Genomic DNA, 14,378 nt, shown 5'->3' on the forward strand with positions numbered 1-14,378 from the left:
GCAGGGTCACAGGTGCAGGGTCACAGGTGAGGGTCACAGGTGCGGGTCACAGGTGCGGGTCACAGGTGCGGGTCACAGGTGCGGGTCACAGGTGCAGGGTCACAGGTGCAGGGTCACAGGTGCGGGTCACAGATGCAGGGTCACAGGTGCGGGTCACAGGTGCAGGGTCACAGGTGCAGGGTCACAGGTGCAGGGTCACAGGTGCGGGTCACAGATGCTTGTCACAGGGGTGGGTCACAGGTGCAGGGTCACAGGTGCAGGGTCACAGGTGCAGGGTCACAGGTGCGGGTGACAGGCCTTGTCAGAGCCTGATTTAGACTGCAGACCAGAAGCAGTAGGAGAGGCACTACCTGGAGAACTGAAGGCTGGACCGTGTTCATACAGCAAAGGTAACTGAGTGCCTCCTGATATTCTGCTGGCCCAGAGCGTGTGCCAGGCAGCCTGGTACCTGTATAGTTAGGTGCTGTAATTGTATTAGGCAGTGCCCAGCCGGGCAGGATTTATTTTATATTTTGTATGTGCCTAAGCCAAGGCTGAATTTGTGTTTTGTCAAGGAAGTGTGAATAAACACTTGATTTTTTTGGATGTTAACCCTGCGTGTGTCCCTGCTTCCTGCACTGCTACAAAGCATCTACCAGAGCAATTCCCCACACATTGTGGATTGGAGCGGGCAAAGTGCAGTGAAGTACACACTAGTTGCATGTCCTGGATGTCGACAGCACTGAAGCTGCAAGCCACAGCCATGGAAGAGTTAATAAAGCAGCTTGTCTAGTCCAATGTGCAGCAGCAACAAGCTATGGCGACTCAGCAGCAGGTAAACATGCAGCAACAGGCATGAGGAGGCAATTACTGCGCAGCAACAGCTGCTCCAGCAGATGACAGCCCTGGCAACTGCTCAGCACAGGACTGTCCCAGAAATGACTGTGAAAGACCCCAGGGAAGAGGTCCTTGAAGCCATGACAAAGATGACAGCAGTGGACGATGTGGAGGCCTATCTGAGAGGGTGGCCATCCGTGAGAGGTTGCCACAGCAGTACTGGGCAGAGGTGTTGGCCCCATTCCTCGTCGCTGAATCCCAGCAGATATACTGTGATCTGGGCAAGGAGGATGCCCGAGACTACCCCAAGGTAAAAGCAGAGATCTTGGCCCGACTAGGAATGGATCTGCAGCTACGTGCTCAAAGAGTGCACGACTGGAGTTATCAGGAGGCGCTACCACCAAGGGGACAGATGCACCAACTGATTCACTTGGTCCGTAAGTGGCTCCAGCCAGAGACGTCAACCCCAGCCCAGATTGTGGAGAAAGTTGTTTTGGACCGTTTCCTGAGGGCTTTGCCGGGTGAGATCCAGCAATGGGTAGGACACGGGGACCCATCTGATGCCGAGGCACTGGTGGGGTTGGTGGAGAGGTTTTGTGCTATTCAGTCCCTAACAAAGAGAGCCCCTTATACCCATAAGTCCTCAGGGCAAGACAACTCCCAATGTCTGGGATGTACCCCAGGGGAGGAGGAGGGGGAGGCTCCCACCTGTTGGACCTGCCATGAGCCAGGTCATATTGCAGCCCATTGCCCCAATTCCTCAGAGCCCATGGACTGCAGTTCTGCCCGAAGTGTTTCTCTCTATGCTGCTCCAGTCTACACAGCTACTAGCCCCGACTCTGCTGATGAGCGCCATCTGTGCCGGGTGACCATGGCAGGGCATCCAGCGTTGGCCCTGCTGGACTCGGTCGGGTGACCTTGATCAATGGGTCCCTCATAGACCCCAAGACTTTAACAGGGTGCACAATTGGTGTCCTGTGCATCCATGGGGACGTAAAGGACTATCCCACTACAGTTATTAACTTCCAGACCACCTGTTGAGAGACGCTACATGAGGCTGGGGTTGTCATGAATTTGCCCCACGACCTTATCTTATCTTAGTCCCCATGTTCTGGACTTTATGGCGGGGAAATCAAGAGTTGGGGGTTCGTTCTCCTGTGTCGTCTGGTCAGATCTCAGAACCCGAGCCTGATGACCCAGACTCTGGGGTTCCTGCCGTAGGGGTGACCACTAGAGAAGAAGAGGACAGATGTTATGGCAGGCGAAACTGAGGAGATAGTGACAGGGCCACAGTTGTCAGATTTGGAGGTGTCCCGTGACAACTTTAGTACTGCACAACTCCAGGACCCCACTCTGGTCCGCGCCAGAGAAAACATAGTCGAGATTAATGGAGTACCTCAACACCCAGGTGCGAAAAAGTTGTTTCCTAGAATGATGGTTAATCAAGAATTGTTGTACCAAGTTGATCAGCACGGTGAAACCCGGGAGCAGTTAATGGTACCTCAGCCATTTCGTCAGATGGTATTAGACCTTGCCCATAAGCATGTGATGGGAGGGCACCTAGGTACCACAAAAACACTGGAACGCATCTTGCAGCGTTTTTATTGGCCCGGAGTGTACGATAGGGTAAAAAGGTATTGTGAAACTTTCTCTGAGTGTCAATTGCATGCTCCCATGGTACACTTTCAAAGTCCATTGGTACCTCTGCCCATTATTGAGGTACCCTTTGAAAGGGTCGCTATGGATTTGGTGGGTCCACTGGTTAAATCCGCTCGGGGGCATCAGCATATCTTGGTAGTCATGGACTATGCTACCCGATATTCTGAGGCCATCCCACTACGGCACACCTCTGCGAAACTAATTGCTAAGGAAATGTTTGCCATGTTTTGCAGGGTGGGACTGTCCAAGGAGATCCTCACAGACAGAGGACCCCTTTTATGTCAAAGGTAACCAAGGAGCTATGTCGGCTCTTTAATATTAAACAGTTGCGCACCTCTGTGTACCATCCTCAGACGGATGGATTGGTAGAACGGTTTAACAAAACTCTAAAGAGTATGCTAAAGAAGGTGGTAAACAAGGATGGGAAGGACTGGGATGTACTGTTGCCATATTTATTGTTCGCCATCCGAGAAGTCCGATTTTGCAACGATTTTAGAAAATTGAATGAGGTGTCTAAGTTTGATGCCTATCCAATGCCCCGGGTGGACGAGCTTATAGAGAGACTAGGGGGAGCTCGGTACTTCACCACACTGGATCTAACCAAAGGATATTGGCAGGTACCCCTGACAGATAGGGCTAATTAAAAGACAGCCTTTATCACCCCTGAGCTTCTTTTTCACTATGTTGTGTTACCGTTTGGGCTTCATGGGGCCCCCCGCTACCTTCCAACGGTTAATGGACATGGTGTTAAAGCCACATAGGAGATACGCCTCAGCCTATCTGGATGATATCATCATCTTCAGCCAAGACTGGGAGAGTCACTTGGCCAAGGTACAGGCCGTAGTGAACTCGCTAAGGGCAGCAGGCCTGACCGCAAACCCCAAGAAGTGTGCGCTGGGAATGGAGGAGACACACTATTTGGGGTATGTGATCGGTCGAGGTATAATTAAACATCAGGTCAACAAGATCGACGCTATACAGGGTTGGCCTCAACCAGTGAGCACCAAACAAGTCAGGGCGTTCCTGGGCATTGTTGGGTACTACCGACGGTTTATACCAAACTTTGCCACAGTATCTGCTCCCCTGACAGACCTGCTGAAGGGTAAAAGGCCTGTCATGGTGCGGTGGAATGAACAAGCAGAAGGGGCTTTTCAGGCATTGAAGTCTGCATTGTGTGGATCTCCCGTCCTCATTACGCCAAACTTCAAGAGAGAGTTTATTGTACATACGGACGTGTTAGATGTAGGGCTGGGGGCTGTCCTCTCTCAGGAGGTGTATGGAGAGGAACAACCCATTACCTACCTGAGCGGAAGCTCACGTCAGCAGAGAAAAATTATAGTATAGTAGAGAAGGAATGCATGGCGATAAAATGGGCATTAGAGTCCCTACGGTACTACTTGCTGGGACGACAGTTCCGTCTCATAACTGACCACTCTCCTCTCACATGGATGAGTAGAACTAAAGAGAGGAACGCGAGGGTCACTAGGTGGTTCTTGTCCCTCCAAAATTTCAGCTTTACGGTGGAGCACAGAGCAGGGAAACTACAGGGCAATGCGGATGCCTTGTCCCAAACGCATTGCTTAATGTCAGAAGTTCGCCCCGGTGGGTCTGAACTGAGGGGGAGGGTATGTGAGAAAGTGAGAGGTGTTGTGTGGGAAAACCTCTATCTGTTTTACAGGCAGATAAAATGCAGATTTGTCTGCCTTAACCCAAGGGTTAATGCAGACATATAGTAAGCAGGAGAAGTCTGTTTGATCCATGTTGGCCTAGCTAACACAGACACATTGGTAATGTCCGTACTGGGCCTGCTTATTATGGAGGAGGGGTAGGCTGGTAGTGGGACTCCTACTCCATCCGGGCTTCGGTCCTGGGTTTCTGTATAGCCCACAGGTGCGGGTCACAGGGACGGGTCACAGGCCTCGTTAGAGCCTGATTTAGTCTGCAGGTCAGAAGCAGTAGGAGAGGCACTACCTGGACAGCTGAAGGCTGGACCATGTTCACACAGCAAAGGTAACTGAGTGCTTCATGATATTCTGCTGGCCTAGAGCGTGTGCAAGGCAGCCTGGTACCCGTATAGTAAGGTGCTGTAATTGTATTAGGCAGTGCCCAGCCGGGCAGGGTTTATTTTTGGTGTTTTGCATGTGCCTAAGCCAAGGCTGAATTTTGTGTTTTGTCAAGGAAGTGTGAATAAACACTTGATTTTTTTGGACGTTAACCCTGCGTGTGTCCCTGCTTCCTGCACTGCTACAAAGCATCTACCAGAGCAATTCCCCACACTATCTATCTAAAAAAGTCAAAGCAACCAAAACAGCCAATAATGAAATGAATAATTACTTGAAATACAAGTAAATAATAAGAAAATACAAAGTGTTATCAATACCACATAATGCCACACACCGTCCATACATCCCAACCTCATTGTTCATAATTTTTTTGAAATTTTTTTCTTGGATAAGAATTTGGGCCACATGTATCACTCGTTTTTTCTGTTATTTTTGCGCCTTTTCATTCAGGTGCACCGTTTTTGCGACATTTTTGTGATTAAACGCCAAACTAGCCACGCAGCAAAAATAACAACCTTTCCCTCATTTATCTTACCAATCCAGATGTTTTGCTGCTCCTAATGATATTCATCACTTGTGACTTCTCATTTAGGTGCAAAAACGGGCGCAAAAACACTCCAGCCCGAAGGTGGCGTTATCTGAGAAGTAACACTGAGACCCTGTGCAGAGCAGCTCATCCCCAGCAGCAGAGCTCAGCCAGACACTAGAACAGATAATAGACACACTACATACACTGCAGACACTGGAACATATAATAGATACATTAGATACACTGCAGACAGGAGCTGCAGACTCTATTTACAGTTCATCACCTTCTATTTACAAAACATTCTGCAAAATCTTGAGCTCACAGCAAGAGCTGAGAACTTTGCAGAATGTTGCAGATACTACAGACAAGTGTCCCCCATGTAATTCTGCACAGTATCACCAGTGTGTCTGAGGGGGATACTGTGCAGAATTACAGGGGTGCAGCAGGAGACCAGCACTGGGGGATCCCCTCCAGGAGAAGCCCCTGCTGAGGAGGTCACTGGGTGCTGGGTGTCACACACCTGGGTGCTGCTGTGAGTGTTATCTTCATTCTGGGCTGTGGGAGAAGCAGAGAGGAGCTTGTAGCAGGATGACATGTAAGTGCCCGAATCTAACATTGCGCCTAAACTGCGCCAAAATTGCACCCAAACTGTGTTAAAGTAAAGTGATTAACAAGAGGCAGAAAATATACTTATCACAGATGGTTGTAGCTTGTGATAATTCAGGCAAAACAGTGCGCCAGAATTTAGGCACAACTACTACACTTAGGCGCACAAAAGTGGTAAATGTGGCCCTTTGTATCTTTCATTGTTCCATTAATTTGCATTTTCTCTTTTACTCCAGAGTCTTATCACATGTGCCTATAGTTTTTCTGTGTAGACTGGGACAGACTGGATGAGGTCATCTCATTATTTTCTCCTGTTTACTCCTTAGGAGCAGAGTTTTGGGTTTTGTGAAATATAATAATATATAATAGCATATTTATTGGAGTTATGCAAATATCAGGATTAAACGTAAATCAGATTTATGTATAATCTTTTTCTGTTGTATAAAATAAATTGAATACACTTAATTAAATAAAAAATATTTTACTTTATGAAATTAGCATTTATGATGTTTTTTCTAATAAAAGAGGGTTAAGACTTTGACTAATTTAATAACATAGTATTGTCTACATGTCAGGAGCATTCCAAGAGATAGCGACCTGGTGGCTCACCTGCAACAATGTCCAGATTTCTATATGCTAAAAGACTCTTTGTATTGTGTTAGTAAGTAGTTAAGTAGATAAAAGTGGAGAGTCCTCAGTTGTTGATACCTTTATTGACTAATTCAAAAGGATGATGTCAATTGCCAGCTTTCCGGACTACTCAGGTCTCTTCATCAGAAATCGGATATAACACCACATCTGTATAGAAGCGTTTACAACTGAATAGATCTGTTTCTTATGACTTGTGTATAAAAATGTCTTCTGTCCTGATGTGGTCTTGTACCTAAAGCCTGATGAAGAGACCGGAGTAGTCTGGAAAGCTGGTAATTGATATCAACTATTTTAGTTGCCAATAAAAATATAAACAACTGTGGACTCAGGTTTTCCAGATTCCCATACAGAAGATAAAGGTTGAAAACCAGAGAAGCCATTGAGAGAGCACACTGAGAAGTTCTCCAAAGCCAAACCAGTTGGGTGACACTATTGGGCAGATTTACTTACCCGGTCCAATCGCAATCAAGCGGTGGGTTCTCCGACACTGATTCGGGTCCGGGCGGGATTCACTAAGGCAGTGCGCCCGATATCCACTAGGTGTTGCTGCTGCGCTGAAGTCCGTCGGAGTTCTCTGAAGTTCACCAAGCTATGCTGGGTGCAGGTAAGTGCGTGTTGAGCGACACATTTTTTTTATTTTAAATACGGCGGTTTTTCCGAATCCGTCGGGTTTTCCGATGGCCACGACCCCGATTTCCTTCGTGTGCATGCCGACGCTGATGCGCCACAATCCGATCGCCACAATCCGACCCGGAGCAATTCGGCGCAAATCCGTAATTTTTGGGCAACCCGACTAAAAAACGAGATTCGGGCCCTTAGTAAATGACCCCCATTGGGTCTGTAACTGGTGCTGCCGGTGCACCCGCCATGCAGGAATGCTTTGGTATAAAATATAACTAGTCTTGGTAGATTAGTAGGCTCACTAGTAGTGTTGGTATTTCGTGCAGATGGAGGCCGTGCATGTGAATTAACAAGGCTGGTCTGACGCAGGCGAATAAAGGTAATGGTGTATGCTCACCACAGGCAATGGTGGAGATCCATAGGTCCATATATCTGCAGAAAGACATGACTTAAATTATAAAAATGTATGCTGCAGATTTTCAGGCTGTTACATTCAGAAGGAGCATTTCCCCCCTCCCACTATGAGATTACAGGAAGTCAAGAGGAGAGGGTGACACTGAGCTGTGCTGCTGAAGTATAACATCCCATGAAGCCAGAGGGCTCCTGTAACCCCGGCCCCTCTTACCAGAGCCCTTCAGGCTCATTAGCCGAATTATAAAAGTTGATTTTAGAAGGCAGGAAGCCATGGATAACAAATATAAGAAGATACCACAGTCCCGGTGCCTGGATCTATGAGTAAGGGGCCCTGGTAAGGTTTAGGTTAGGTGCACCAAGAAGAAAAGTGGTGCACTGTCGGAGAAGTGCAACACCCCATGTTAAAGGTGTTGCACCTATTACATGGGGCGTGCAACAACTCTGTCGGACTTTGCTTGATAAATGTGCAGCGCGGTCCGACTGAGCACCGGTCATATGATTGTTTGGTCAAGTTCCCTGGCGGAATTAATAAAAGGTAAAAGAAAAAAATGTTCTTTCAAGTAAATTCATAAATTAATAAAAATGCCCATAAGCCCCATCAACACATAATTTAAAAAAAAGTCAAAATCATAACACAAACCCCACATCATCTCTGCATCTGTAATGACTGTAGAATAAAAAAAAATATTATTTAACCAGCTTGATTTAACCAACATTGTAAAAAAATCTGTTAAACATTATGGAAAAATTATGATTTTTCCCTATTTCATCCCACAAAAAAATGCAATAAAAAGTGATCAAAAAACATATCTACTTCAGAATAATACTGATGCAAAGTACAACATGTCCCACAAAAAACAAGTCATCAACCAGCTCCGTAGCCAAAAAAATAAAAATGTTATGGCACTTGGAAGACGGCAATGGAAAAATTATTTTTCCCCACTTTAGGTTTTGTTTTGCAAATTTAGTAAAACGTAAAAGTATAGTATCCCCGTAATCGTATCAACCCATAGAATAAAGATAACGGGGCTCATTTACTAAGGGTCCGTCGGACGCATTTCTGTTGGGTTTCCAGACGATTTCCGTTTTGAGCCGATTTGCCCCGGGATTTTGGCGCACGCGATCAGATTTTGGTGCATTGGCGCCGGCTTGCACACGACAGAAATGGGGGGGCAGGCCGGCGGACAACCCGACGGATTCGTACAGCGCGTAAGAGACAAACACTTACAAGCACCGGGAAGAAGAAGGTAGTTTTAGATGCAGGAACTCAGGCGCACGAGCTTAGTGAATCTCGGCAGACCGAATCCACGTCGGACAAAGTACAGCGGAATCGTGAGTAAATCTGCCGGGTAAGTAAATCTGCCCCAACATGTTTATTCAGCTATATGGTGAACTAAAAAAAGGTAAAAAATCCATAACAGAATTGGTGCTTCCCCCCGCCCCCCCAAATAATGAATTAATAATTTTTCAACAATAAGGCATACCAACCCCAAAATGGTATAATTGGAAAATTCATCTCATCCCGCAAAAATAATGCCCACACATGTCCTCACTGACGGAATTTATTTTTTATAGCCTACAAAAGGGGCCAATGAGGAAACTAAAATCAAAGTTCTATAGGACAAAACTGGCAGTTGCGCTGTCAGCACCTGTCCAGCAACCGCACAACCACGACCAGGCTTGGCGCTAGCTGTCAGACTAGGTTAGTGGTGGAGAACTCACCCTCGTCCTCGTCCGACGATATGGCAGTCTGCGCATGCGCAGAACAGCAGGCCCTCGCCTGCGCGGTCACTGCTCCGAAGCCGGGGCTGCACAGGCGCGGGCCTGCTCTTCTGCGCATGTGCAGACGGCAGGATCGCCGGACGAGGGCGCGCAGCTACGAGCAGCTGCGAACCGAAGATGGTGAGTAGGAGGAGAAAATAGGCTACCGGGGCGTGGAGTAGCCGCCTCGTGTAACCTCAGATGCGGCTACTCCACGCCCCAGTAGCCGCTTAATAATATTAGCATAAACAATTGATAAAAGTTACCAAAAAATTGCGGGGACGTGAGGATTAGCCCTTAAAAGGACTATCCTCACATCCCATTGATCCACCTAACACCCGATCTACCTTTATAGGTAGATTTGTGGAGGTAGGTTCCTTTTAAAGGGAACCTACCACCACGAATCTACCTATAAAGGTAGATCGGGTGGTAGGTGGATGTAAGGGACGTGAGGAGAGCTCTTTTTAGAGCTAATCCTCACGTCCCCGCTAACTTTTGGGAAACTTTATTAACCTAATATGTAAATTTAGTTATGCGGCTACTGGGGCATGGAGTAGCCGGCACGAGGCTACACAGCGCGGCTACTCCACGCCCCGGTAGCCACATTACTCCTCCTACCCTGTTGTGTCCGGCGCGCAGCTCCTCGTAGCTGCGCACCCTCGTCCGATATGCAGAACGCCGTCCGCAGAACGCCGGCTGAGCAGTCCCAGCTCCGAGGCCGGAGCTACTGCGCAGTAGCCGGCTTGTCAGACGAGGGCGTGCAGCTACGAGGAGCTGCGCGCCGGACACAACAGGGTAGGAGGAGTAATGTGGCTACCGGGGCTACTGGGCCAAAAGTTAGCGGGGAGGTGAGGATTAGCTCTAAAAAGAGCACTCCTCACGCCCCTTACATCCACCTACCACCCGATCTACCTTTATAGGTAGATTCGTGGTGGTAGGTTCTCTTTAAGGATATTGCTTCTCTTAATGTCAGCAACGTCTTTGATACTGATACATTATTGAGGTATGTGAAGGATAACACCCACAATCTGACTGATGTTTGGGTTTGTGTTATGCGGATTCAAAACGGCAATATTTCATAGGAACCTAAACAGTGTGGTTCGAGTCCTCTCTATACTTAGGTGTTATGCTAGCAGCTCCCTCCCTCCTGCTCTACAGGGATGCTATAGGCTGCCTGGACCTAGTTTTAGTTTTGTAACCCAGTTATACCCCCCAACCACTTGCTGGTCTTGCATGAAATTCTCCAATTAAGTCAGTCCAACTGCAGAGTACCATGGATTAGTTAGGGAACCATCCTGAGTCAACAATAGTGTCCTGCAAAAGTGATGGCCATAGTTACCCAATGAATGCAGTGTTTGACATTGGGGCGACTTCTAATGGCTTTTTCTAGCTTGTCCACAAGTCAAATCCACTGAGCAGCAAAGTCCATGCCTGGAGCATGATGGTGTCTTTCCTGCTGGCATTGGATGTATCACCTGTACAAGGATGTTACTAGCAGAAGAGTCTTTTCTGTTTCAGATTCCTCTCCAGTCATCGCAGGATTATTTTGTCTCGCTTCTAAGTGCTGATTGTATTTCGTTCTATACATAATGATTTGCGGATGTTTTTCATACGCAGCGTCCTGGATCACAAATTTGCATGGAAAGGGCACAGGCAGCTGGAATTTCCATGAGAGATGAACTAGTAATCTGTATATAGAAAACATACACCCAAATCATTACACACAGACCTCCATGCTGTGGAAGAGGTTAGAGTCAAAATATCTTCTGCATCCATCACCATGGATATAACATTCCTCCAGTATATTCTCGCATCTCTTGTGTGTACTGAGTGCATTGCTGGGGGGATGATAAATCTCATCATTGTGGCTGCCAATATCGTGAAGTGGAGAACAATGAAATTTCTGAATACTGTTGATGAGATCCTGAATTACTTGGCAATCTCCAGAAGCTTGTGCCTCTTCAATGGCTTTTTGCATTACTTTTTATACCTACTTGGTCTATGGGATGTTGGAAATCCATGGGCTAAGTCTTCAGTATCTGTGATCACAATGTTCCTGTACTCTACTAACCTCTGGTTCGCCACCGTCCTCTGTGTCTTCTACTGTGTGAAGATCACGAGCTACAGCTGGAAGTTCTTCATCTTCCTGAAGACCAAGATCTCCACCCTGGTCCCATGGTTCCTTCTGGCTTCTCTGCTGATCTCCATATCTTCTAGTCTTCCATTTGGTTTGACCAATCATGGAATGCAGAAGCAAAATCTAACAAATGTTTCAATGGGAAATCTGACTCTCTCCGGAGCTCAAAAGTTCAAAGTTTCTCTAAACTTGTTCATGCTTCTCCTCCTTGGCTCAATTCTTCCATTCCTTTTATTTTTTGCTGCAATCTTCTTGTTACTCCATTCTCTTTGGATGCACACCAGACGGATGAGGAGCTCTGGGTCTGGTTTTCGGAGTCCCAACCTGAAGTCTCACTTCAATGCTGTGAAGAGTATGAGCCTCTTCCTGGTGCTGCAGACGATGTACTTAGTTATAACTGTGCATTTTTTGAGAACAATCGAAGCCAATAAAATAGCATTTTGGATCTATTCAATCTTAACATACAGCCCTCCCGCTATCCATTCACTGTACATAATTCTGTCCAATAGTGAACTGAAGAAAACATGTATCTCAATATTGTATGTTCTTATTTGCTGCGCTCAGGAATAGACATTGGAGATCTGGTGTCTTTCATTCTATTTATCGATCTACCCATCAGTCTTTCTATGTGATCCCTGATGTGATTAATATTATGTGTGAAATTTCTATCTCATTATTATATAAATTTTCTAAAAATTGTCTTGGTTCATTGTCGAGATTTTGCTAGACTGGCCCCTCCTATGTCTCCTGCTTAGGTCTGAACCATGATGTTCCCCAACAATCCCCACATACGTACAAGAGCCTTCAGAAATCTGTCTCCTTTTTCCATTTAACTTTGGAGTCAGAAAAAAAGAGTCCTCATTACAGAGACTTTACCAATTAAGGCCTCCTTGCAGGCATGAGGAGACTTACAGTCCTGTATACTCAACAAGGGGTTTCTGGGAAATATGCAAATGCATTTTACAGGATAGAATAAGGAAAACATTACCTTTTTACCATGACTTTCAGGAAGCCTAATGACATGGAATAAATGCTGACTATGGTCAGGAAATAAGAATTCTCCTTCTTGGAGACTTTGCCAATTAAGGCCACCTTGAAGGCATATGGAGACTTATAAGATGCACCATCTGGGAACTTCTTCAATAAAACTGTTGTTACTTAACTTTTAATATTTCTAAAAAGACATATTTATACAATGCATAATAAAATACAGTATATTAAAGTATATAATATAGTATATATATCACAACATTTGTGCAGGGCCCATGCACCAAAAACTCTGATATCCCTAATAGTCATCAGCTTTTATGTTGAATGTGCAGCTGATCAGATATAGATTAAAAATTATGGATCCAAAATAAGCAGTAAATTGGTTTTCAAAAGCTGTTACTTTTTATAAAAGTCCACCCTTTATAAGGATAAGAACCAGCCTAAAAAGTCAGTTTTTCACAACGATGATGACAGTCAGCGCTTATCGTCCACCATTGGCCTGAGAGTTCAATAAATGTCTAAGTCCGCCATTTTATGTTTAAAATATACAGCCAATATATAATAAATTGTGCTTGATATTGTTTAACTTACCACTGGCGAGTTACTCAGTTATACAACGCGGTTTCTTCTGTGCGCATGCGCACATTAAAGTGTCGGCGCTCCACAAGTCCAAGAGAGCCACATCTAGTGGGTTTGATAGAAACTTTGTTTGTCAATATATTATATTGACAATATATTGACAAATGAATAATATAATATACCCGTATATAATTGTGTATAAGCCGAGTTTTTCAGCACAAAAAATGTGCTAAATAACCACACCTCGGCTTATACACGAGTCAATATAAAAAAACTTACATACTCACCTTCCGGTGCCCACGATGCTTGGTGCGGCTCCTCTTCTATCTTCTCCATGATGCTCCAGTCCCCATGGCTCCTCTTCTGTCTTCTGTCTGCTGTAACAGCCGGCAGAGGAGCAGCCATTTGTCGGCGCATACTATGACATCATGAGTAGCTGCATCATAGTGTGCGCCAGCTGGCAGAGCGCATGGGGACTGGAGCATCGTGGAGAAGACAGAAGAGGAGCTGCTCCGAGCATCAGGAGCCGCGCCAAACTTCGGGACCACCCGAAGGTGAGTATGTAAGTTTATTTTTTTAAGTGCTGGGCAAACTGGGGCTGGCTGTATACTAAAAGGGGCTGGCTAATAAAGGGGGCTGGCTGGCTGTATACTACAAGGGGATGGCTGTATACTACTGGTGGCTGGCTGGCTGTGTACTACAGGGGGCTGGGTGTACACTACTGAGGGCTTGCTGGTTGTATACTACTGGGGGATGGCTATATACTGGGAGTCTGTGACCAATGCATTTCCCACCCTCAGCTTATACTCGAGTCAATAGATTTTCCCATAAATACGGTAACATAATAATGTAGGGTCAGAATTTAACTTACAATAATTTTAGTAATTTGTGCTTTTTATTGAATGTTAGTTCAGTCTTCACATGATTCCTAATACACGTATGTCAGGCAAACCTTTTAACTTACATACTCATCTTCAGGCGCCCACAATGCTTGGCGCGGCTCCCCTATGCTCCCACGGCTCCTCTTCTGTCTGCTGTAACAGCTGGCAGAGACGCGCCCCACATCATACAGTGTGCCAGCCGGCAGAGCGCATGGGGAGCAGGGAATCGGGGAGAAGACAGAAGAAGAGCTGCACCGAACATCGGGACCACCCGAAGGTGAGTATGTAAGCTTTTTTTTTTATGAGTACAGGGCAAACCTGGGGCTGGCTGTATACTAAAGGGGGCTGGTTGGCTGTATACTACAGGGGGGGTGGCTGTATACTAAGGGGACTGGCTGGCTACTGTGAAGTATTGTTTTATGTTTAATAAAAATGTTTTAATTTTTCATATACTTGCTGAATGCTGAGAATACCATAAAGACGTTTGGTGGAGAGGAGTGGACTTTTATCAGATTCAGCCATAGTCAAAGTACTGCAAAACCCCCCTCCTATGTTTTCCCATTTCACAAGAAGGATTTACAAAACATTTCAAGGAAAACACTTCACTTCAAGGAAAACAAAGCCTTAGTGTCTCCAATTCCCATGTAATAATTTACTAACCAATGGACTAT

The 14,378-nt window shown here is 45.9% G+C and overlaps 1 protein-coding gene across 1 annotated transcript in view; it reads right to left on the reverse strand.

Annotated features, from left to right (window-relative positions):
* The window catches only part of LOC140120742 (uncharacterized), a 363,359-nt gene that overhangs the window by 201,398 nt on the left and 147,583 nt on the right, over positions 1–14,378 (reverse strand). The gene's annotated exons all lie outside the window — the stretch shown is intronic.

The sequence above is a fragment of the Engystomops pustulosus genome, chromosome 3, assembly GCF_040894005.1.
Source record: "Engystomops pustulosus chromosome 3, aEngPut4.maternal, whole genome shotgun sequence".
In the NCBI taxonomy this organism is placed as follows: domain Eukaryota; kingdom Metazoa; phylum Chordata; class Amphibia; order Anura; family Leptodactylidae; genus Engystomops; species Engystomops pustulosus.